Source organism: Onychomys torridus, chromosome 3 (genome assembly GCF_903995425.1).
Source record: "Onychomys torridus chromosome 3, mOncTor1.1, whole genome shotgun sequence".
Classification (NCBI taxonomy): Eukaryota; Metazoa; Chordata; class Mammalia; order Rodentia; family Cricetidae; genus Onychomys; species Onychomys torridus.
Window position 1 is genome coordinate 26,364,570 of NC_050445.1, and position 23,411 is coordinate 26,387,980.

Here is a 23,411-nt window from a genome sequence, read left to right on the forward strand (position 1 = left end):
TCCCCTTCCCAGGGTGATCCTTGCATCCCTTTTAGGGTCCTCCTTGTTTGCTAGCTTCTCTGGAGTGTGGGTTGTAGTCTGGTTATCCTTTGCTTTACTTCTAGTTTCTACTTATGAGTGAGTCCATACCATGTCTGTCCTTCTGAGTCTGGGTTACCTCACTCAGGATGATATTTTCTGGGAGATCTGCACTTGGAATATAAAATGAATAAAAAAATCCCTTAATTAAAAGAAAAGACAAAAAAAGAATAATTAAAGATGAGGTCATGAATTTAAGAGGGAGATTGGGTACACAGGCTAATTTGTAGCAGGGAATGGGTAGAATACAAATGATACAAATACAGCATGCATGTAGGGAATAGTCATAGAAATAAGTTATTAAAAATAAAAATAAATAAACATTTGCATACCCAAAATATAAAAATGTTTCTCTATATGTTCCTCCAGAAGCACCTGTTTGTTTCCTTCTTACCTCTATGCTTATAGTACCTCCTGAGTTAACCTTTATATAAAAGAGATAGATTCAAGTTTCCTTCCTTTCACAGACATTCATCCATCAAGCATTGAGTATTAAAGTTGCCTGTCATCTTCACCAAATTGTCAGCTTGTCTTTCCTTCAAACTGAGACTTTGTAAGGACCTGGGTCTGGTTGATGTCAACATTCTATGTTCTTGCACTTCCAATGAGCTTGCTTGCACTTGTTTGTTTCTGAAACTGTTTTCAATAATTCCAGGGCATCCTAACCTTTGAAGCTGAGAAGTATCAATTTGTTGAGTTTTTTTTTTTTTAAACTTTTTTCTCTAAGATCCTTTTGGTTTTACTAGGTTATTTGCATTTTAAGTAAATTTTAAATTTGACCACTTATAGAACTTACTTTACCAAACAACAACAACAAAAAAATTGCTATGCATGTGAGTGGCATTGCATTAACTCATTAAGTTGTGTCACAATGTAAAAATAAACACTGTTTGCTGACACCAAAGAAGATATACCTAGTATATAACTAAACTCTTTTTCTATGATGTGCAATACCAAATAGTAGCAATGTACTTGGAATGTGAAGAAAACAGATGGAACTATATTAAGTGAGAACCCAAAGCAGATGGAAAAGATGGGGGATGTGGAAAAGACCAAAGAAACTTCCCATTACAGTGGAGGAAACCCGCAATCTAGAGGAGGAAAACTCAGAGGAACTGAGACAGTCACATCTGTCTCCTAGAAACAGATATAGTTATATAAAATACCGGCAGATTTTGACCTCAATGAGTTGAGATGTAAAAATATCTTGGTACCATTTCAGACCTCTTAAGCTATTGACATTAACATAATATATATTTAACAGTGTTAGGAAAATTGTAGGCAATCAGGGTTAGTCACTGATCCACATTAACAACCTATTTGTCTGTCAACTTAACACAGGCAGAGTGACCTGAGAACTGTGCCCCAGTTGTGTAATTACTTGATCTGTGGGTGTATTTGTGGGGCATTTGGGGGATTGTGTTTCTTTTCATTCATGTGGGTGGGTGTGGTGCATTATGGGTATTACTATCCCTAAGCAAATGATCCCGATCTGTGTAAGGCATCTAGCAGAATATAAGATGAGCAGTAAGAATATTACATTTATTTATACTTAACTTTATAATTATACATGAAACTGTTTTTAAAGATTTAAACTCAAGCTCATTACTGTGATGTTATGTAGTAACAAAACCACATGACTAGCATGAGGGAACAGTAAAGAAAACATTTCATATAAATCTACTAAATTATGTTTTCTTATAGAAGGATCATGTCATTGTGGGACATTGCAATTTCCAGATTTCATTTTAGTTTTGAGTAATTATACTTGCTAAATTTCATAACTTCTAATATTCAAACATACTAGGTATAAAATTAAGTGAAAAAATATAGCAAGTCTATCTCTTCATGGACTAAAATGAAAGAATGTGGTGATAATAATGGCAAAATATCAGGACATTATTAATACATATAATTAAAAATGTATTACATACATATGTATATATACTGTCCTATAAAGGAAAAATGGGTAATTTAGTCTAAAATAAATTTTATATCAATTGAATGTAATTGGATTGATAGTGGAAATGGCTATGGGTGAAAATGCAGGAAAACAAAATTCTTTATCATACATGAGAAAAGAATCTACAGAAATGCCCCAACCAGGATCAATTCCAAAGCACTAACTACACGTGCTCAAATATGGCTCTTTGTGCTTTGAGTTTTCCTACTTTAGGTGATATACATGTGGTGATATTTAAAAATAGCCGAAGTAGGTATAAAAACAGAGTTATGAAATGTAAAACCCCCTAGAAATACAAAATCTGTTTCAACTCACTGCTTCCTCAGCCAGAGTCAATGTATGGATTGTGCTTAATCTTGAGAAAAGAATACAGCTCCTCTTTGTTTAAAGAGTCAGAAGTTGCCTTGGAAGAATTGGGCCAGTCAGGAGGGATGGTGTCAGCACAATGAGAAGCCCTCGTTATTCTCCAAGTTTAGGGTCTGTCTCTCAGTACAGCAGCTGCTTTTTAAGCTGCTCATCTAGGACAAAGCTGACCACATCACAGAATATACATATAATGTCTTTTGATGAAATCCATTCCCATTTTTCTCACCTCCAATCCCTTCCAGCTTTCCTCTCTACCAGTATTCGCCTTTTTCCCCCTTTGTCTTTCAAACCAAATGAGTCCACTCCATGCTGCCAGTTTGCTATTGGATAGCAAGCCATCCCCTGGAGCATGGGTAGCCTCTCAGGGAGTACATCCCAGAAGAAGGCCAACTGTCACTCTCCTATCTGGCATCAGTTGCAGTGGGTAGTATAAGATTATCTTAAAATTGCCACTGAAAGTCCATGTGGCTACTTGGCCACATTTCCACGTACTCAAACCATAAACTCAGCTGAGATGTCAGACATGGCAACCAACTCTACTGAGAACTTTAAAGCTACTCTTCCACTGTTACTAATCAAGTTCTTGGTCTTACATCTGGACATCATCATTGTTTACCTATTGTGTCTACAGTGCAGTACTCAACCACATTCAGTTTAATGCTACCTGGTTCATAAGTTATTATTGATTGAATAAGTCTCTTTTTAAGTAAGTCCACAAAAATAAAGTAAAACAAAGCATCATTTGAAATCTCCTTTTATAAATATTAGCAAATAGATATTCTTTTAGGGTTTATATTTTTTAATTCTTTTGAGTATTTTATATGTGACCATTGCTTTTACAACATTCCTCCTACCCCCACCCATTCAACTTCTGTTTGTCTCTCATTCTCTCTCAAATTCATGACCACTTGTTCTTTAACTAATGTTTATACAAACTGACTATAGGGCAAGATTGAGATTAAAATATATATCATATAAAAGTTCAAATTAATAGACCATCAGCAACAACTTGTTAATAGCTTATTTCAAGTCAGTGACTATAATAAAAGAGTACCAGTGTTTGAAATTAAAGTCTAATCAAAACTCCTGCTACTAACTTCCAACTAAGAAAATATAGGAAAGAAATTATCAGGTCTAACAACAGAACATTACAAGAACTCAAAGGATATACCCACTACCCACACTCCAATTTAAGAGTCAAAGTCAAACCAAATTTTACCTTGCCATTGGAAAGATTCAGAAAGAGAAGTAACTGTTTCCATATAAAATAGAAAAATATGATGAATAAGAACAAAAATGATATGAAGTTTCACAACAGTATGATTCAAAATATAGAGGTGCCATTATAAAATAACAGATGAACAGTTATAGTGAATCAAGATTCTGACATCAAATCCACAGTGAGGAAAATATTAAGAGAATTATGTGCCCAGTGCCCTTCTTTTAAAAAAGTCATTTAAAAATAGCTTAGGGAAAAAAAGGAGAAATGACGAAGGACATGGAGGAGGGGGGAAGAAAACAAGGAGAAGAAACAAAAAGAGAATGAAGAGGAGGCTAGTGAAGAAGATAAGGAGGAAGATAGTGGATGCAGAAGAGAAGGAGAAAGAAATCCAAGAAAGTAGTGGACAGTGGAGGCGCACGCCTTTAATCCCATCACTTGAAAGCAAATCCAGGTGGATCTCTGTGATTTCAAGGCCAGCCTGGTCTACAGAATGAGATGCAGCAGAGGCACCAAAAGTACACAGAGAAACAAGAAACCCTGTCTCAAAAAAAAGAAAAAATCAAGCAAACAAACAAACAAAAGACAAACAAAGAAATTCAAAAAAGTAAAAACCATGGAATAAAGGACAAAGGAAATTATCCCCAAGAGAAGTGTGTGGGTAGAAAATGACTCCTGTCCAATCAAATCCTACACCAGACATTCCCACCTTGAAGAGCATGTTAACCAATGATAAGCAAAGGGAGTTGATGACATGCCCTGCATGTTTCCCTACATAACTCATGTGTTGCCATTTATTAAGAGGTGGGGCCTTTAATAGATTGTTAGGATCAGAGTCTCTCTCTCTTGAATGCATCTGTCACTTCTGCCTTTTGCATAAGTTTTGGATTTCAAGACCATCTCAGAATCAGTTGAAGAAGCATAGCAAGCCACGTTCCCAAATAGTGCCTTGGACCTTGGGTTTCATGATCTCCGCAATTATGAGAAATGAACATCTTCTTTGTTTTAGAAATTATCAAATCTGTGGTATTGTGCTATACCTGCACAAAATGGGTTGAGAAAAGCAGGCTGAAAGTAATTTTTCTAAATCATGTGCTTTATATATGGGGGAAAAACCCACCACAACTTTATCTGCGACGAGATTTTGAGTAACCACTGGAATTTTCTTGAACCCCTATTCATCTAACACCAACAATGCTTACTACCCATGTAAACAGGCTGTGGCAACTCAACCATAATGAATACCTTTTCATATACTTCCATCATTTACAATTCAGAAAGTTAAAGATGGAAGAGCCACTTACCCTCCAAGTCAGAAATGTAAACACAGTGGCCATGGCAGACAACTGGGCAGTGAGAGAGGTAAACGCCATGGCAGAGATACAGATAACCTCATCCTAGAAGGCAGAAAATGAGACAAGTTAGTGAAAAGCTCAAAGTTATCAAAAATGCTTTTAAATAAATGATGTAAAAATATTAAATCAGATATGAAAACAACATTGCAATTGTATCTGTTATGTGTATTTGGATGAACTCTCATAACTGAAAATGATGGACATATTCAGAATTCATTTCAGGAGCGTATTATGAAATACTAAAAAGGAGCAAAGCTATGATATAATGGTAGTAGTAGGAATGGTTGAGTTCCCTGATTTTAATATTCTTATATTTTGCCATATGCCTTTGTTTCTTTAATGAACAGTGAAGGTAAATTATAATGAAGAAGCAATATTCTGGAGCAAAATCTTTGAGAGAATACAAGCTATGGGGAGTGGTAAGAAACAATGAGGGAAAAATAAAGACAATGGGTGGGGAGATGCACAAACTTTTTTCAAGAACTGAAAAAAAAAAATGAGATAGGTGATAGCTGTGCAGGTGAAGCTAAACGAAAAAACAGGGCTGCATTTGTAGCTGAAGGGCAGAGTGCCTGCCTAGCATGAGTAAACTCTGGTATTCTATCACAAACACTGGGAAGAAACAAACAAACAAACAAACAAAAAACTGATAGAGAAGTGAACAAAGCCAGACACTAAAGCAGGAAAGCTCAGTGCAGCAGAGGAAGTGATGTTTTCTGTGTTGTGGATGAGTTGAGGGAATAGAAGAAAAGAGAAGAAGAAAATAAAATAATAAAAGAAGAGAAGAGAGGAAAAAAGAAAAGAAGTGTGCTATTGGAAGCAGGTTCTTACCTAAATTGCACAAAGACAAAGATAAGCCATTCTGTGGATTTCAAATATAAGATTAAGACAGAAGTCAGGCCATACGTACTGCAGTCATATGATACAACAGTGTGGCATGATTGTTAGAACAATGATGAGCAATTATTGATGGTAAAGAAGAAGCTTAACTAGAGACCTCTCAAGTATAGTGTGTTCTGCGCTGTCCTTTGTGAGCTTAACATAAACAACTGGATCATGAAATGCTACTGGAATTAAGATTGGTTGCTGGGAACGCCACTGAAATGCTTCAGAAGCACAGGTTCTGCTGTTCATCGTTTCATTTTTCTTTCCTGTCTCCTCCTGGATACACTGTATAGTTTTATTCATTTCTGACTGGCAGAAAGAAATTTCAATAAATTATGATTGCCACTTTATGAATCTTCAGAACATCTGAGTAATGGAAAATGATATATTTCAACAGAGAAAACGATTCAGGTACTGAGCAGGCATTTTCAATAGGTTTAGAGAGCAGATGAACGATGATATATCAAAGACTGTTCTGAATGAAATATTCTTCATAAAATGACTGCTCAAGTGAAAATCGCTCTTGATATAACTAAGATAACTCTCTTTAGGGGTCATCTAGAGAAAAGAATATGCTGGAAAAAACTTGTATGGGATGTAAATGTTAACTACACATTTGAAAAGTAGTTTCTAACCCCTATAGATGCCTTGGGAAAAAAATGCTCTGAGATTCCTCATTGTATGTGTGCTGGTTACTGTCACTTATTTCTGGGAATTTTCAACAGGAACAGAGAGGATACAAGAGGGGGCTATGACTTTCTCACCTCTGTTATTGGCTCGAATGTCACAGCACAGTTGAATGTGTTGTGCCATGATATATGGAGATAAAATTAAAATCAGTCAGAACTACATATTATTTTTGAGCTACATAGATACTGAACTCAGTGGAATGCTGGACCTTGTAAAACACTGAACCCTGTGGGATTCTGGACCTTACCATATACACTTTCTAAATCACATGAAAGCTGTAACACCACTACCAAGAATCAGAAAGAGAACATTAGAAGCAGAGATTTTGAAAGCTAGCAGAATGAATTATTAATCTCTCTTAAAAGGTTATAAATGAGAATCAATTGTAATTACATTAGCTTTATTTTTTTTAAAGTTTTCACATTTTAGTTTAGTTCATTCTTGTGAAGGGAGGAAAGACAGTCTGGGGATTGCTTCTAGGGTCCTTATCATGCTGTGGGAATCTCTGTCCCTGTGTTCTAGTTCCAGCCACAAATGTGCTTTTGATGGAGAGAAAAAACAACTGGGTGGTGACATATTGTGTACCCAAATAAAGCTTTCCTGGGGATCAGAGGACAAATCCAGTCACTAAATCAATCATAAAGGTCAGGCAGTGGTGGCACATGCCTTTAACACTATCACCCAGGAGGCAGAGATCTATCTGGATCTCTGTGAATTCAAGGCAACACTGGGAACAGATCCAGGAGTGGTGGCACACTTTAATCCCAGCACCTGAGATCTCATGTGTTTGCCTGGGAAGCACACATGCCTCTAATCCTAGGAAGTAATACAGCAGGACACAGAAATGTATGTAAGTTGTGAGGAAACAAAGACTCGCTCTCTTGAGACTGAGGATTTTGTAGAGGCTAACTTTTTCTGTTTATCTGGCTCCAAGTTTTTTTTTTTTTTTATTAATAAGACCGTTTAGCATTTTGTATTACACAACTGTATTGCAGTGAGGACAGAAAATTGAACTTAAAATTAACATTAACCTAGATGTAAAGGAACATGACATATGTATGTGCACTCTAGTTTTAAAAATAAATTTTTATTAAGGAATCATTTCTAAATTATGATACTATTAGGCTATTCAAAAACTTCCTAGGTATTTACTTTTTATTTTTATTGTAAATATTACATACATGAAGCCACGAGATTACAATAATCTGTTAAGAAATCTGTTATTTTTAATTTTTGAAAAATAATTTGATTATATCATTTCTCTTTTTACCTTCATCCCTTCCAGCCCTCCATATTTCCCACCTAGTAGTCTCCTTCAATTCATGGGATCTCTAGTTTTTCTTATTGTTATTACAAACACACACACACACACACACACACACACACACACACACACACACACTACATTGATAAATATAACCTGTTCAGTCAATATAATGTTCCCGTGTGTGTGTGTGTGTGTGTGTGTGTGTGTGTGTGTGTGTGTGTGTGTGTGTGTGTGTGTATGTGTCTGTGTCTGTGTGTGTTTTCAAGGTTGGACATTTGACACTTACATCCAATTGAAGTGTTCTTCTTTGAAATAAGACCTCATAAAATCAGCAAAAATGGTGACATGTAGTTACTGTCACTCAGCTGTTTGTTTACTGAGGTATTCCTAGTTTAATAAATCAACTACAAAAAGAAAACCCCCAACAATATATATGAACAAACAATTGCTTTGACTATACAAATAACAAATGGTGTTCTATTTTGTCACATGAAGCTTACTGTACCTGTTGTAGATTATTATGCTGACTGGAGAGGAGGGTCTTTTGCACTGTGGGACTCAGGAAATCAGCCTTTATGTGCCCTACTTGGGTGTTAAACGAGTACATGCAATCAGGGCATAAGTGATGCCCAAGAAACAGCCAAATTCACTAGATATTTTCTAATATTTTTCTTCCAAGTAAGTGGATGTCTGTTAAGTCATGGCAGGGAGTCACTAATAAAACAAGAAAACACCTGTCATCACTTCATTAATTTTGGAGTCAAATCATCAATGAAAATCTATCAAAATATTCCTTCATTGCATTCCAAAAATAACAAAATTACTTTAAAAAGAGTTTATTTGCATTTGATTGGAGGAAGAGCTACAAACAATTAATACTTGTTAAGAGAAGACTCACTCTTATCTAGAAAACCCCTAATAGGTTATCCAAAGCCAAGTGGTCAACCATATAACCTTCCTTATGAACAATATCAAATGTACTCAACAGGATGTACACACACACACACTTACAAGGGAGTTATGAATTAAGAAGAAGAGGAGAGATCATTGGAAGTAGTTGGAGCAGAAGGGGGAAGAGTAGAGATGATGTAAATAAAATTAAAGAAAAAGAAAAAATGAAGACATGAAGTAGCATGGTTTTAAAATTAGGTGGATGTAGGAGGGTTTGGGGAGGGAACTGAATATGTATGAGTTCTGAAAGAATTAAAGATATTTTAAATGAAAGATTAAACATTTGAAGTCAAATAATGATATGAAGTCTTGAATTTCTCAAATTAAATTTAATTAAAAACTAATCAATGAGTAGCCCATATCCTTAAGTTGTATCTATGAAATTAACATTATTAGAGAATAATTGAAATGAAACAGTGTTAGAAATCAGGGAGATGGAAGAAACATTTGACATGATGTATGACATGCTGCATGACATAAATATATATATTGGCATCCAATATTGGTAGGAAGTTGTCATATTGTCACTTTCAAAAGTTATTTGTCTTATTTATGATTATAGATTAAATGTATGAAGGCAAGTAAAAAACATTGCAAGAATTTGAACAATAATTTTAATATTTTTGCATTTAGACTATAAATCATACAGCTTTCTCCTCACCTCTTTTGTGGTAAGTTTAATATTTCTTATAAATTTGAATATCAATAAAGGATAATATTGCCTGAATAGAACAGTTACTGAGTCTTGGATGGATGAAATTGGAGGCCAAGTGCATAAAGTAGCAGATATGTAGGGTGAATCACTCCAGAGACCCAGAATATGTGTGAACTAACAGTACTAAAACTGACTACATTGTGGTTTCTTATCAAATAGATTTTATCTACTCTTACTGTAAAAGAAGTAACTCTGGAATATAACAGGCATGTTAACCTATTTTATGATTGCAACCATGATACAGTTATGTTTTGTTCATAATATAAAGTTAAAAGCCTCAAGTAAACACAATAAATGCATTAATACAAAGTATAAAATATTGACAACATACCTACAATCATGTGTAGTTAGAGTTTTCCTGCCTGGCCCAGTCAGGACAAATCTCTCTTACCTGCCAGTCCCACAGTCACTCAGACCCAAACAAGTAAACATACAGAAACTTATATTGCTTACAAACTGTATTGCTGTGGCAGGCTTCTTGTTATCTACTTCTTCTGTCTTAAATTAACCCATTTCTGTTAGTCTATATTTTGCCACATGGCTTGTGCCATACCAGTGTCTTTACATGTTGCTTCTCATGGCGGCAGCTGACAGTTTCTGTCCCTAGCCATCCTGTTCCCAGCATCCTCTTCTTCCTTGTCCTGCCTACCCTATCCTTCCTGCCTGGCTACTGGTCAATCAGCACTTTATTTATACAGAGTGATATCCACAGCAATCATGTCTACATTAAATTATATTTACATGCAAAGAACATATACTAGAAAGAACATCATAAATATTTAGCAAAATTTCCCATGTTATTGAACTATATTTTATAAAATCAACATAAATATACAGTTGTGTCAGTTTTGACATAGGTATATCATTGTGTTTCCATAAAAACATTAGGCTAGTGATTGTTCATTCCTGTTATTATTATTATAATTTTTTTGGTGGTAGTGTGTGTGTACTTCTCTTCTTTGGGGTTTACTGCTGTGGTGTTAAATATTGCCTGTGTTTTCGAGGGTGTTTCTGACTTCCTGAGGTTGGAATTTTCCTTCTAGTGCTTTCTGTAGGGCTGGGTTTGTGGTTAAGTATTGTTTAATCTGGCTTTGTCTTAGAATGTCTTGTTCACTCCATCTATGATGATTGAAAATATTGCTGGGTATTTTAGTCTAGGCTGGCATTCATGGTCTCTTATTGTCTGCATTACACCTGTGCAATTCCTTCTGGCTTTCAAAGTCTCCATTGAGAAATTGGGTGTTTTTTTAATGGGTTTGCCTTTATAAGTCATGACCAAATAGGCTTCATGCCAGGGATGCAAAGGTGGTACAACATACAAAAGTCTGTCAATGTAATACACCATATAAACAAACTCAAAGGGGAAAAAAAAAAAAACACATGATGATCTCACTAGATGAAGAAAAGGCCTCTGACAAAATCCAACACCCCTTCATGGTAAAGGTTTTGGAGTGATCAGTAATACAGGGAACATACCCAAACACAATAAAGGCAACTTACAGCAAGCCAACAGCCAACATCAAATTAAATGGAGAGAAACTCAAAGCGATTCCACTAAAATCAGGAACAAGGCAAGGCTGTCCCCTCTCCCCATAATTATTCAATACAGTACTAGCTAGAAGTTCTAGCCAGAGCAAAAAGACAACATTAGGAGATTAAGGGGATACAAATTAGAAAGGAAGAATTCAAGCTTGCCCTATTTGCAGATGACATGATAGTATACATGAGTGACCCCAAAAATTCAACCAAGGAACTGATACAGATTATAAACACCTTCAGCAACATAGCAGGATACAGGATAAACTCAAAAAATCAGTAGCCCTCCTATATACAATAGACAAACAGGCTGAGAAGGGAATCAGAGAACCATCACTCTTTACAATAGCCACAAATGATATAAAACACCTTGGGTAACTCTAACTAAGCAAGTGAAGGACCTCTTATGACAAGAACTTTAAGTCCCTGTAAAAAGTAATTGAAGAAGATGTCAGAAAATGGAAAGACCTCAAATGCTCATGGATAGGCAGGATTAACATAGAACACATGGCAATTTTACCAAAAGCAATCTACAGATTCAATGCAATCCCCATCAAAATACCAACACAATTCTTCACAGTCCTGGAAAGAATAATACTCAACTTCATATGGAAAAATAAAAACCCAGGATATCCAAAAGAATCCTGTACAATAAAACAACCTCTGGAGGCATCATGATCCCTGACCTCAAGCTCTACTATAATGCTACAATAATAAAAACAGCTCGGTACTGGCATAAAAACCAACATGTGGAAGAATAGAATCGAATTGAAGACCTTGATATTAATCCGGACACCTATGAACATATAATTTTTGACAAAGAAGCCAAAATGGTACAATGGAAAAAAGAAAGCATCTTCAACAAATGGTGCTGACATAACTGGATGTCAATGTGTAGAAGGCTGCATATAGATCCATATATGTCACCGTGCACAAAACTTAAGTCCAAGTAGATCAAAAAGACCTCAACATAAATCCAGTTATACTGAACCTGATAGAAAAGAAAGTAGGAAGTAGACTTGAATGCATTGGCATAGAAGATCACTTCCTAAATATAACACCAGTAGCACAGACACTGAGAGAAACAATCAATCAGTGGGACCTGTTGAAACTGAGAAGTTTTGTAGAGCAAAGGACATGCTCAACAAGACAAACTGACAGCCTATAGAATGGGAAAAGGTCTTCACCAACCCCACATCTGACAGAGGGCTGATATCCAGAATATATAAAGAACTCAAGAAATTAGACATCAAAATGTGCAACAGTCCAATTAAGAAATGGGCTATAGAACATAACAGAGAATTCTCAACAGAGGAAGCTCAAATGGCTGAAAGACATTTAAGGAATTGCTCAACATTCCTAATCATTAGGGAAATGCAAATCAAAACAATTCTGATATACCACCTTACACCTGTCAGAATGGCTAAGATCAAAAACACTGAAGACAGCTTAGGCTGGAGAGGATATGGAGCAAGGGGAACTCTCCTCCACTGTTTTTAGGAATGCAAGCTTGTACAGCCACTTTGGAAATCAATATGGCACTTCCTTAGAATATTGGGAATCCATCTCCCCCAAGACCCAGCTATAGCACTCTTGGGCATATACCCAAGGAATTCTCAATCATACCACAAGGACACTTGCTCAGCTATGTTCATATTAGCATTGTTTGTAATAGGCAGAACCTGGAAACAACCTAGATGCCCTTCAACTGAAAAATGGATAAAGAAAATGTGGTACATATACACAATGGAGTGCTACTCAACAGAGAAAAACAATAAAATCATGAGGTTTGCAGGCAAATGGATCATCCTGAGTGAGGTAGCCCAGCCTCAGAAAGACAAACATGGTATGTACTCACTCATAGGAGGATACTAGATGTAAAACAAAGATGACTAGACTGCTACTCACAACTCCAGGAAGGCTACCTAGAAAATAGGACCCTAAGAAAGACACAGGGATCACCCAATGACAGAGAAATGGATGAGATCTACATGAACAACCTGGACATGAGTGGGGCTAATGAAGGGCAAGTTTCTAGGGAAAGAGAGCTTAGGGGAGCAGGAGATCCCAGCTGGATCAAGAACAGAGAGGGAGAACAAGGAATAAGAGACCATGATAAATGAAGAGCACATGAGAATAGGAAGAAGCAAAATGCTAGAGAGGTACCCAGAAATCCACAATGATACATCCACTGTAGGCTATGGGCAATGGTCAAAAGAAAGCCCAAACTGTCAAATGCCTTTTCTGCCTCTAGTGAAATGATCATGTGTTTTTTTTTTATGATTTTGTTTATATGGTGTATTATATTGACCGACTTTTGTATGTTGAACCAGCCTTGTATCCCTGGGATAAAGCCTACTTGATCATGGTGGGTAATTGTTTTGATGTGTTCTTGGAATCTGTTTGCCAGTATTTTATTGAGTATTTTTGCATCAATGTTCATGAGGGAGATTGGTCTGTAGTTCTCTTTCTTTGTTGCATGTTTGTTTGGTTTAGGATTCAGCGTAATTGTAGCCTCATAGAAGGAGTTTGGTAATATTCCTTCTGCTTCTATTGTGTGGAACAATTTAAAGAGTATTGGTATTAAGTCTTCTTTGAAGATCTGGTAGAATTCTGCAGTGAAACCATCTGGTCCTGGGCTTTTTTTTTTTTTGGTTGGGAGAATTTTAATGACTGTTTCTATTTCCTTAGGGGTTATTGGACTATTTAAATAGTTTATCTGGTCTTGATTTAACTTGGGTTAGTGGTACCTATCCAGAAAATTATCCATTTCTTTTAGATTTTCCAGTTTTGTGGAGTAGAGGTTTTTGAAGTATGACCTGATGCTTCTCTGGATTTCCTCATTTTCTGTTGTTATGTCCCCCTTTTCATTTCTGATTTTGTTAATTTGGATGCTCTCTCTCAGTCTTTTCCAGGGATGTTTCAAGGGAAAGAAAGCTTAGGGGAGCAGGTGATCCCAGTTGGATCAAGAACAGAAAGGGAGAACAAGGAATCACAGACCATGATAAATGATGACCACATGAGAACAGGAATAGGCAGAGTGCTCAAAAGGTCCCTAGAAATCCACAATGATACATCCTCTGTAGACTGCTGGCAATGGTCGAGAGAAAGCCTGATCTGACCTAGTCTGGTGATCAGATGGCCAAATACCCTAACTGTCATGCTGGAACTCTCATCCAATAACTGATGGAAGTGGATGCAGAGAACCTCAGTCAGGCCCCAGGTGGAGCTCCAGGAGTCCAATTGTTGAGAAAGAGGAGGGACTGTAAGAGTGTGAATTGTTGAGACCAAGATTGGAAAAGCACAGGGACAAATAGCCAAACTAAGGGAAGCACATGAATTATGAACCAAAGGCTGTGGAGCGCCTAGCTGGAGCAGGCCCTCTGTATAAGTGAGACAACTGAATAGCTTGAACTGTTTGGGAGGGACTCAGGCTGTGGGACCAGGACCTGTCCTTAGTGTATGAGCTGGCTGTTTGGCACCTTGGGCTTACACAGGGACACTTTGCTCAGCCTGGAAGGAGGGAACTGGACCTGCCTGTACTGAATCCACCAGGTTTATATGAATCCCCAGGGGAGTCTTGGCCCTGGAGGAGATAAGAATGGAGGGGAGTGGCTGAGGGGAATGTAGGGGGAGGAGTGGGGGGAGGGGCGAGAGGGGTGGAGGGGGGAGGACAGGGGAACCCCTGGCTGATGTGTAAAATTAAAACACAAATATAATAAATTTAAAAAGTGTGAGAAAAAATTAAAAATAATAAAAAATTCAGAATATAGATATACATTATATAAAGAAATATATATTATATAAAGAAAGCCCGAACTGACGTAGTCTGGTGAGCAGATGGCCAAATACCCTAACTATGGTGCTAGAAATCTCATCCAATGACCGAGGGAAGTGGATGCAAAGATCTATATGGCCATGCCCCAGGTGGAGCTCCAGGAGTCCAATTGGCAAGAAAGAGGAGGGATTGTATCATTGAGAATTGTTGAGACCAAGATTGGAAAAAGCACAGGGACAAATAGCCAAACTAATGGAAACACATGAACTATGAACCAATAGCTGAGGTGCCCCCATGGAACGGATCAGGCCCTCTGGATAAGTAAGACAGTCAATTAGCTTGAACTGTTTCGGAGGCCCCCAGGCAGTGGGTCCAGGACCTGTCCTTAGCGCATGAGCTGTCTGTTTTTAACCTGGGGCTTATGCAGGGACACTTTGCTCAGCCTGGAAGGAGGAGACTGGACCAGCCTGGACTGAATCTACCAGGTTGAGCTGAATCCCCAGGGGAGTCTTGGCCCTGGAGGAGATGGGAATGAGGAGTGGGCTGCGGGGAAGGAAGTGGGGGCAGGAGTGGGGAGGACAGGGGAATCCATGGCTAATATGTAAACTTAAATTAAATTATAAAATAAAATTTAAAAACCATTAGGCTAAAAATGTATTTATCATTCTTTGAAAACAAAATATAGCAAAATAAACTGAGAAATATGATAGAGACTAATGGGGGAAGAAAATTATCATTAAAGCAAGCATTTATGTTTCAAGTGATTTTCTGATTTCAAAAATACTTTATTTCTATGTCTGTTGTGTAGGCAAGTGGTTCTTTGTCTGTGCATGTCAGAGGATAGCATTCAGGTGTCAGTTCTCTGCTCCCAACATGTGCTGCCCCAGATCAAACTTATTACATCAGAATTAGGAGCAATTTCTTTACTCACTAACCCATGAAAGTGGCTCATATTAGAAGTATGTCAACAGATGTTATCTGAGAGGTAGCACAATTATTATTCCTCTCATCTGCTATTTACAAAAGAAAACACGATAAATACTATAGGCCACATAACTTTCAAGGTGTCACAAAAGCTAATAATATCCATGGGAATGCATGCAAAATTCCAAATGAGTGTCAAAGATTTACTATGAACTGTTATTCATCCTGAAGGGGCCTAGAACAGCAAAAATTGTATTTACTGAGAAACAAGGGAATTAGCAAAAGCTTAAATGATAAAATCCTTTAAAGCTCCAAATCTTGAAAAAGAAATACATTAGGCAAACTATGCCATGTGAGCTTGAACAGAAAGTTTGTCAATGCCATTAACTTGACTTTAAGTTTTTTGGATTTTTTTTATTGTTGTTGTTGTTGTTATTATTGTTTTTTCTCTAGTCTCTACCAGATTTAGCCTTTTGGCATATTTGGGAGATAATTATCCCAGTCCTGAAATGTGAACTGCTTATAAAGATGAATGATTGTCCCTGGATAAAAATTAGAAATGTAGAGTAGATAAATTTGTCTTTCAAATCTATCAACAGCAGTTAGCTGTATTTAAAGGAGAAATAGGACACAGGCAGCAAACTGAGGCCATCACCCTCTAAAGTCTTCCCAGGAAACACTGCTTTGATATCAGTGTTTATATGAATAAGTCCCAACACTGCTTCTCACAGAGAACTGGAACCTTATTCTTACAATTATCATAAAATGAGTATTTTCTTATCAGGAAAAGTGAACCTGTTACTAAAGGACTGAGGAGAGTTTACTGTGACTCTTCAGTTCATGAGCTGGAGTAGTATTCCATAGTTCCTCTGTCATGTGATCAAGCAGCCTCCAAACCACAAAGACAGATTCTTTCTCTTTGGATGACAAGCCAAGACTTATCATGTCCCAAACAGCCACAAATCTTCTTGATTATCCATTTTGAAGGCCCCATCAAACATCCTGCTAATCTTCCAAAGCTGAAGTTGCCTTCAAGTTTTCTCTTACTTGGAATCCTCAACAAAAGTCTTAATAGGTCTATCCTGAGCATACCTGCTGGTAAGGCTTGCCACTGACCACTTTTTAAATTCTTGTTCTATGCCCTGGACTGGGCTAGACTGCCAGAGACTGAATCACACTAAAGCTGGTATTGAGTGGTGACGAATCCAGACATCATCCAACAGGGTTCTTTAGCATGAATTAGCCTGGGCAACAACAGACACAAAATTAATACCCATTGGATATTCCATCCTGAACTGGATGTAAAGTTTTGTGTATTAAATAATGTAAGGTCTGCAGTCCAGGAAGGTCTCCTTGCATCTTGAAAAAAATTCATGAACACTGTGTCAGGAATAGTCATTCTGTACATACATAGCATTGTTATCAATCATTATTCTGAGTGAAAAGATGGCACAAATGTTCAAATCAAATCAATATTCTTATTATTGCTAACAATGTTACAATTAATAACCTTTCTATGCTTCATAATATCCCTGGAAAGAAGACATATAGACCTTTGCTTCCTCCCTGAGACTGTGTGCACAGTATCATCTATGGCTGTGCACTGCTTCTTATAAGACAGAGCATACATTCCCCCCTCCCCTGATGCCTTTGACCTGTATAGCAATAAAGGTACCTTAACTCTGAGAATAGACTTGAGCTCTCTTTTTTTGCCTCTTCCTTCTGTGATGGTGTATATAATATAATACTGCACACCTCAGAGAGCAGGTCTGCCCAAGCAATGGCCCAGGACAGAGAGGACATGGCACACACCAGAAGCTGACCTACAACTCCCAACTCACCAGCAATAAATAATTGTTTTTGTTGCAAGCCATAGAGGTTCTCAGGGTGGTGATTTCTCCCATAAAAGCACACTATTATTGGAGTTTGACTGAATTCTCACAAGTGAGATTGTTGGGTCAAAGGATAAATGCAATTTTTATCTTGATGGGTATCACAAAATGCCATCACATGGGGCTATTTTCATTTTCCGCTGTGGCCACAACCTGTCTGTCTACTTTCTTCTGCAGTGGATAATATTAAAAGTCTGTGTTTGCCCATCTGATAAGTGTGAGTTAAAGCTTTAGTGTTGTTTGAATTTGTATTTCTGCAGTTAGGACTGAGGTTAATCCTCTCCTTAGTTTCATACCTCCACTCCCTTGTCTACAGTGATGGGGATACTTTCTTCTCAATTTCTACACATCCTGCTTGAGCAAGGTTAGTTCCTGAGAGTTTGGGCGGCAAATGTTTTCACCTAATGTTCCTTGTCATTTGACCTATACCACAACTTTTCCATTGAAATCAAAGAAGCATTTTTTTTATTTTAACTTTTATTGATTCTTTGTGGATTTCACACCATGCTTTCTGATACCACTGATCTTTCCATCCCCTTGCATCATCCCTCTACCCTTACAACCTCCCCTTCAAAACAAATACAAATTTAAAAGAAACACCAAACACCAAATAAAACAAAGAAACAAAACAAAATAAACAAAAGGGGGGATCTAGTCATGTAAGTTGTGGTGTGGCCCAATGAGTTAACCAGTTTACCCTTTTATCCATTGCTGTGGATATTGCTCTGTGTAAATAAAGTTCTGATTGGCCAGTGGCCAGGCAGGAAGTATAGGCGGGACAAGAGAGAGGAGAATTCTGGGAAGTAGAAGGTTGGAGAGAGACACCACCTACCGCCGCCATGAAAAGCAACATGTAAAGACACAGGTAAGCCACAAGCCATGTGGCAAAGTATAGACTAACAGAAATGGGTTAATTTAAGAGAGAAGAAGTAGATAACAAGCAACCTGCCACAGCCATACAGTTTCTAAACAATGTAAGTTTCTCTGTGCTTTCTTGGTTGGGTCTGAGCGACTGTTGGCCTGGTGGGTAAGAGAGATTTGTCCTGACTGGGGCAGGCAGGAAAACTCTAACTACAATTGGCGCCCAACGTGTTTGCAAGAGTTTCCACCTAAAACCTGAGAAAAAAAAGATTCTAAACGGAGCTAAAAACAGCTTCCTAATTGTATCTCTCAAGTTAGCGGCAGCCTGCCGGTTTGAGCTACTGTGGCGGGTTCCTGGTGTGTGAGTCTGACCTGCAGTGTGGCGGGAATGAGGAGTCTACAAGCGGCACTTTACTCTGCTGCATGGTGGATTTAGCCTTTGCTAGTTTAAAAAAAAAAGTTTCTGGGCTATGCACTGCTTTGATAGAACTGCTTCTGATAGTTGATGGTACACACGGCTCCAGACCCAGAGCTGGCAGTAAACTGTACCACCTCCATGTTGGGAAGCTGAGGTGGGTGGAGCCAGCAGCCACAGCGGTGTTTCAGTCTTACAAAGATGGATATTACACAGAGAATCTGGTTTATGTTGTCTTTGGGATTTTTAACTGCAGAAAAAGATTTGATCGTAAAAGCTGTTGAGTTAAACAAATATGTAAATTTTAAAGGTACCTTGACTTCAAAATTTGGACATAAGGATATGTTGCTTTGGAAAAGAGTCTCTGCTTTTGTTTCCACAGAAAGCCAGAGGCTGTGGATTTGTTCCAGATTAAGATACATCAGGTTTGATCAGCCAAGACCACCTGAAAGGTCTCCGATGACACCATGGCCCAGATGATCTGACATCCAGAATGGTTTCAAGGCCACTGGCTCAGAGGTTCACCCTAATGGACTACTCCATAATCCTAAAATTTTCTTTGTGTTCTCATAAGATACAGCGCCCCCCTCCAGCAGGAAGTAGTAAGAAAAACTACGCCCAATTTCCCAAAATTATCAAGCTGGTTTTGGAGATGGAATTGGCTCACTCCTTCTCTAAACCCAGACATATTGCTTAAAAAAAGAAATGGTTAAGAGATTCTTGTGTCCCAAATCAAAAGAGCCCTCTGGTGTGGGACAGAGAAAAAACAATATTTTGATTTAAAGCAGGTTGATTATAAATGAGATCTCTTTCTAAAGAAGAAAGGGGAATATGATATAGATATAATAGGATGAAAGGGTAGATTAAGGAAGGAACTTACTTCTAAAGAGCAATAACTTGTTTAAAATGTTTTACATTGGTTTAGATTTTAGTCTATTGATACAAACTTAGTTAATTTTGTTATATTGTGTGTATATTTCTACTCTTATTTAAGGTATTGTGTTTATATAGCTCATTTAATTGTAATGGATAATTAAAAATAGATTAATAACTGGTCATCTATGATAATCATACTCATAGCCATGTTAGTTAAGTCTTCTAGGTATACATAGAGATATTTCAGATAGATAGGTAATCTTCAAATACTTCAAAGACCTTCAGAATATGGCATTTTAAATATTTTTAAAATTTAGACTTTCTGGACAGTGAGACATGTCTGCTCCTGGCAACACTGATTTACTTCAGAGACGAGGATGGGCATTGAAGACACTTCATATCTTATCTTCACCTTGGCAAAAATAGCCATTTGGGCAAGAAACTGTTCTTGCCTGGACTGCTTGATTGACTGGACATGCAGGACCCATAGAAAGGTGACCACTAAACTTTGCTTGACAAAATGGTCCTTCAGGTTCCTGCTTCACAGAGGAAACTGCCAGACGTTCTACAGGACACTGAGAGAAGTGACCGAGAGACTCTAGCCCTGTGGGCTGAAGACAAATGCCCCACCTTTACAAAGGAACATTAGGTGACTGTCCAGGCTGCCAGCTGTCTCTGTCTACCCTGCAAGACTCCCGAAAAATGCTCGCATCCTTCTCCTGGTTCTCAGGTAATATTATATCCTTCTGAGGTCTTTGATGTGGTTGAAGACTAGATAGTTATAATTTCCTCAGTTATGATACAAGATAAGTTAGATATAAAACCTTAGACTCACAAATATAAGATAGATAGGATATCTTCTTTAATATTGTAACTGTAATTCTTGCTTGATAATTGTTTTGTTATATGTAATTGTACTATGTAAAAGTTAAAACCTTCCTTAAAAAAAAAGAAAAGGGGAAGTGCTGTGGATATTGCTCTGTGTAAATAAAGTTCTGATTGGCCAGTGGCCAGGCAGGAAGTATAGGCGGGACAAGAGAGAGGAGAATTCTGGGAAGTAGAAGGTTGGAGAGAGACACCGCCTACCGCCGCCATGAAAAGCAACATGTAAAGACACTGGTAATCCACATGCCATGTGGCAATGTATAGACTAACAGAAATGGGTTAATTTAAGATAGAAAAGGTAGATAACAAGCAGCCTGCCATGGCCATACAGTTTGTAAGCAATATAAGTTTCTGTGTGCTTTCTTGGTTGGGTCTGAGAGACTGTGGGACTGGTGGGTGAGAGAGATTTGTCCTGACTGGGCCAGGCAGGAAAACTCTAACTATAATCCATTCCTCTTTACTTGCAAGTGTTCATTGCCATAAGTCATTGGTCTGGCTTGCTATTGCTACTCTGCCAATACTGGGCTCTTATTGGCCCTCCTCTTGGATATCCTGTTGGTGTCCTGTCTTGTGGAGTTCCTGTTGCTTTGGATTATAGGTTTGTCCCTTTCACATGGTCCAACAGTTCATAGATAGGGTAGATGTTGGGGCAGACAAACGCATAGCTCTGGTTCTAGTTCTGGGTGGTTGCTGGGTTGATGAGCTCACTAGCTCACCCTCACCATCGTTACCAAGGCTAGCTCTCCAGCCCTATCTTGGTTCGCTCACCCAATGCAGCCTGCAGTAAGGAGGGGGCCATTTCTCCTGTTCTCGGGTCCTCAAAATTATTATATTTAAGGTGACCAAATGTCTTTATTTTCCCAATATTATAGTTAAGCAGAAATCAATGAGTTGTTTACGGGATGCCCACACCCAAATGTTAGAGACAACATATACGGCAAATTCATTTACTGGAGCATTTAATGTGTATATTTTATCAAGTTGATTCCACCTGAAGTATGTATTATATGTTTCACAGTACAGAGGTATCTGAGGTGAGTATGTCATTTTTATTTGATGAAAAATTGAACATCTTTACATAATTAATGATTAGAACATATGGAATAAGTCCTCCAATGTGTTATCCATTGCTTATTATAAAAGAATTAATTATAATATGAGTCATAAGGAAACCATAATCTGAATATCACAAGAATATCCTAGAAATACATTCTACCACTGTTCTAATTAATATAACAACAGTATTGTATATAATTCTGTTTATAACATAATATTTCAAATAATTCTCTTGTATTCTTTTATTCCCCTTTTGTATGGATACAGAGTAATGGAGGATTTCCTTTCCATAATATTTATCTACTATGTTGGTAATTTCAAAATAATAGCAGTACAAAACAACTGCACTTTGTGCTCTCTCATACATTAAGTAGGAACCTGAGAATATTACTCAACTTTAAAAATGTGATTTTTAATGTAAAGTAAAAGATGACTAGTTTGAAAAGTTTTATATGGAAAGTTACATATAAGTTTAATCTTAATGGACCTAATTATTAGATACATCTACCTTACTGACAAATGAATTGATATTCTAAAAATTTTAAATAGTTTTTATTTTAATTTCCAGAGAATATATAAAAGCAAATAAAGAAAATAGTAAAACACAGCACAGGAACCCATGAATAGAAAACTTTAATAAGGTTAAACACTTCTTAATTTTACTGTTAATCATTCATCTTGACATGCCTAGATTAAATCAGTGAACTCACAGAGATGTGCAGATATTGAAATATTGTTCATTTCAACATGTCTTTGGTAATAAATACTTTGGCTGAAATGCTTTAATCTTTCACATGCTTTGGTATATATGTTTGTCAAAATCTGGACCCACAGATTTACCTTAATCAATTTGGAAAACATCAACCATATCACCTAATTGGCACAACCAGTCAATATTTGCTACTAATCAGAAAGGTTAGAATTCTTTCTGTCAGAGAATGTCTGCCTTCATTTTTCAATTCAAATATACATATTAATATGCATTCCTACAGCACCCATCTCACTTTCAAATGTAGTTCAAGGATGGATAGATAGGAAAGAGTCTACCCACAAATATCTTCAATTGGAGAAATAGTGCCCTGTCACCTTCAATATTTCTTCCTGAAGCTCCTTTGTTTGGTTTTCATGGGATTCTCTCAGGAGTGATTAATTTCTTAGTGATATTGGTGAATGGGAGAGGCAGGATCTTCACATTAAAACTGTCATATCTCCTCTGCTCTCTCACTAAGGAATTTATTTAGATCTCAGCAAGTGTGCCTCTTCTGTTGGTCACACTGAAAATAGAAATGTTCATAAGGGAAAGGCACACATTGCCATCTATTGCAGATAATTGTTGTGAATAATACCATATCCAAACCTTTGATCATTTATTCAATAAGTGGCAAAAAAGAAAGGCATCAATCTTCTACCTCTTTACATACCATGATATCAAGTTGAATTTTAAGGGAATGTGTGTGTGACTTGAAATTCTACATAAAATGCTTGTGAATATTTGCCATTTAGAATATTTTTGTAAACAAAAAGAAATTACCAATATTGCAGTTTAAAGATCTCAGGTCATATGATAGACAAGGCACACTGTTTAAGTCATGAAAACAAAGTTCTGTGCTGAACAAAAGGAGACTGGACACTTATATTCAGAGTGCCCTGAGTTGAACAATGATTTTCTAAAGATCACAGCAGCATGCAACCTTTGGAT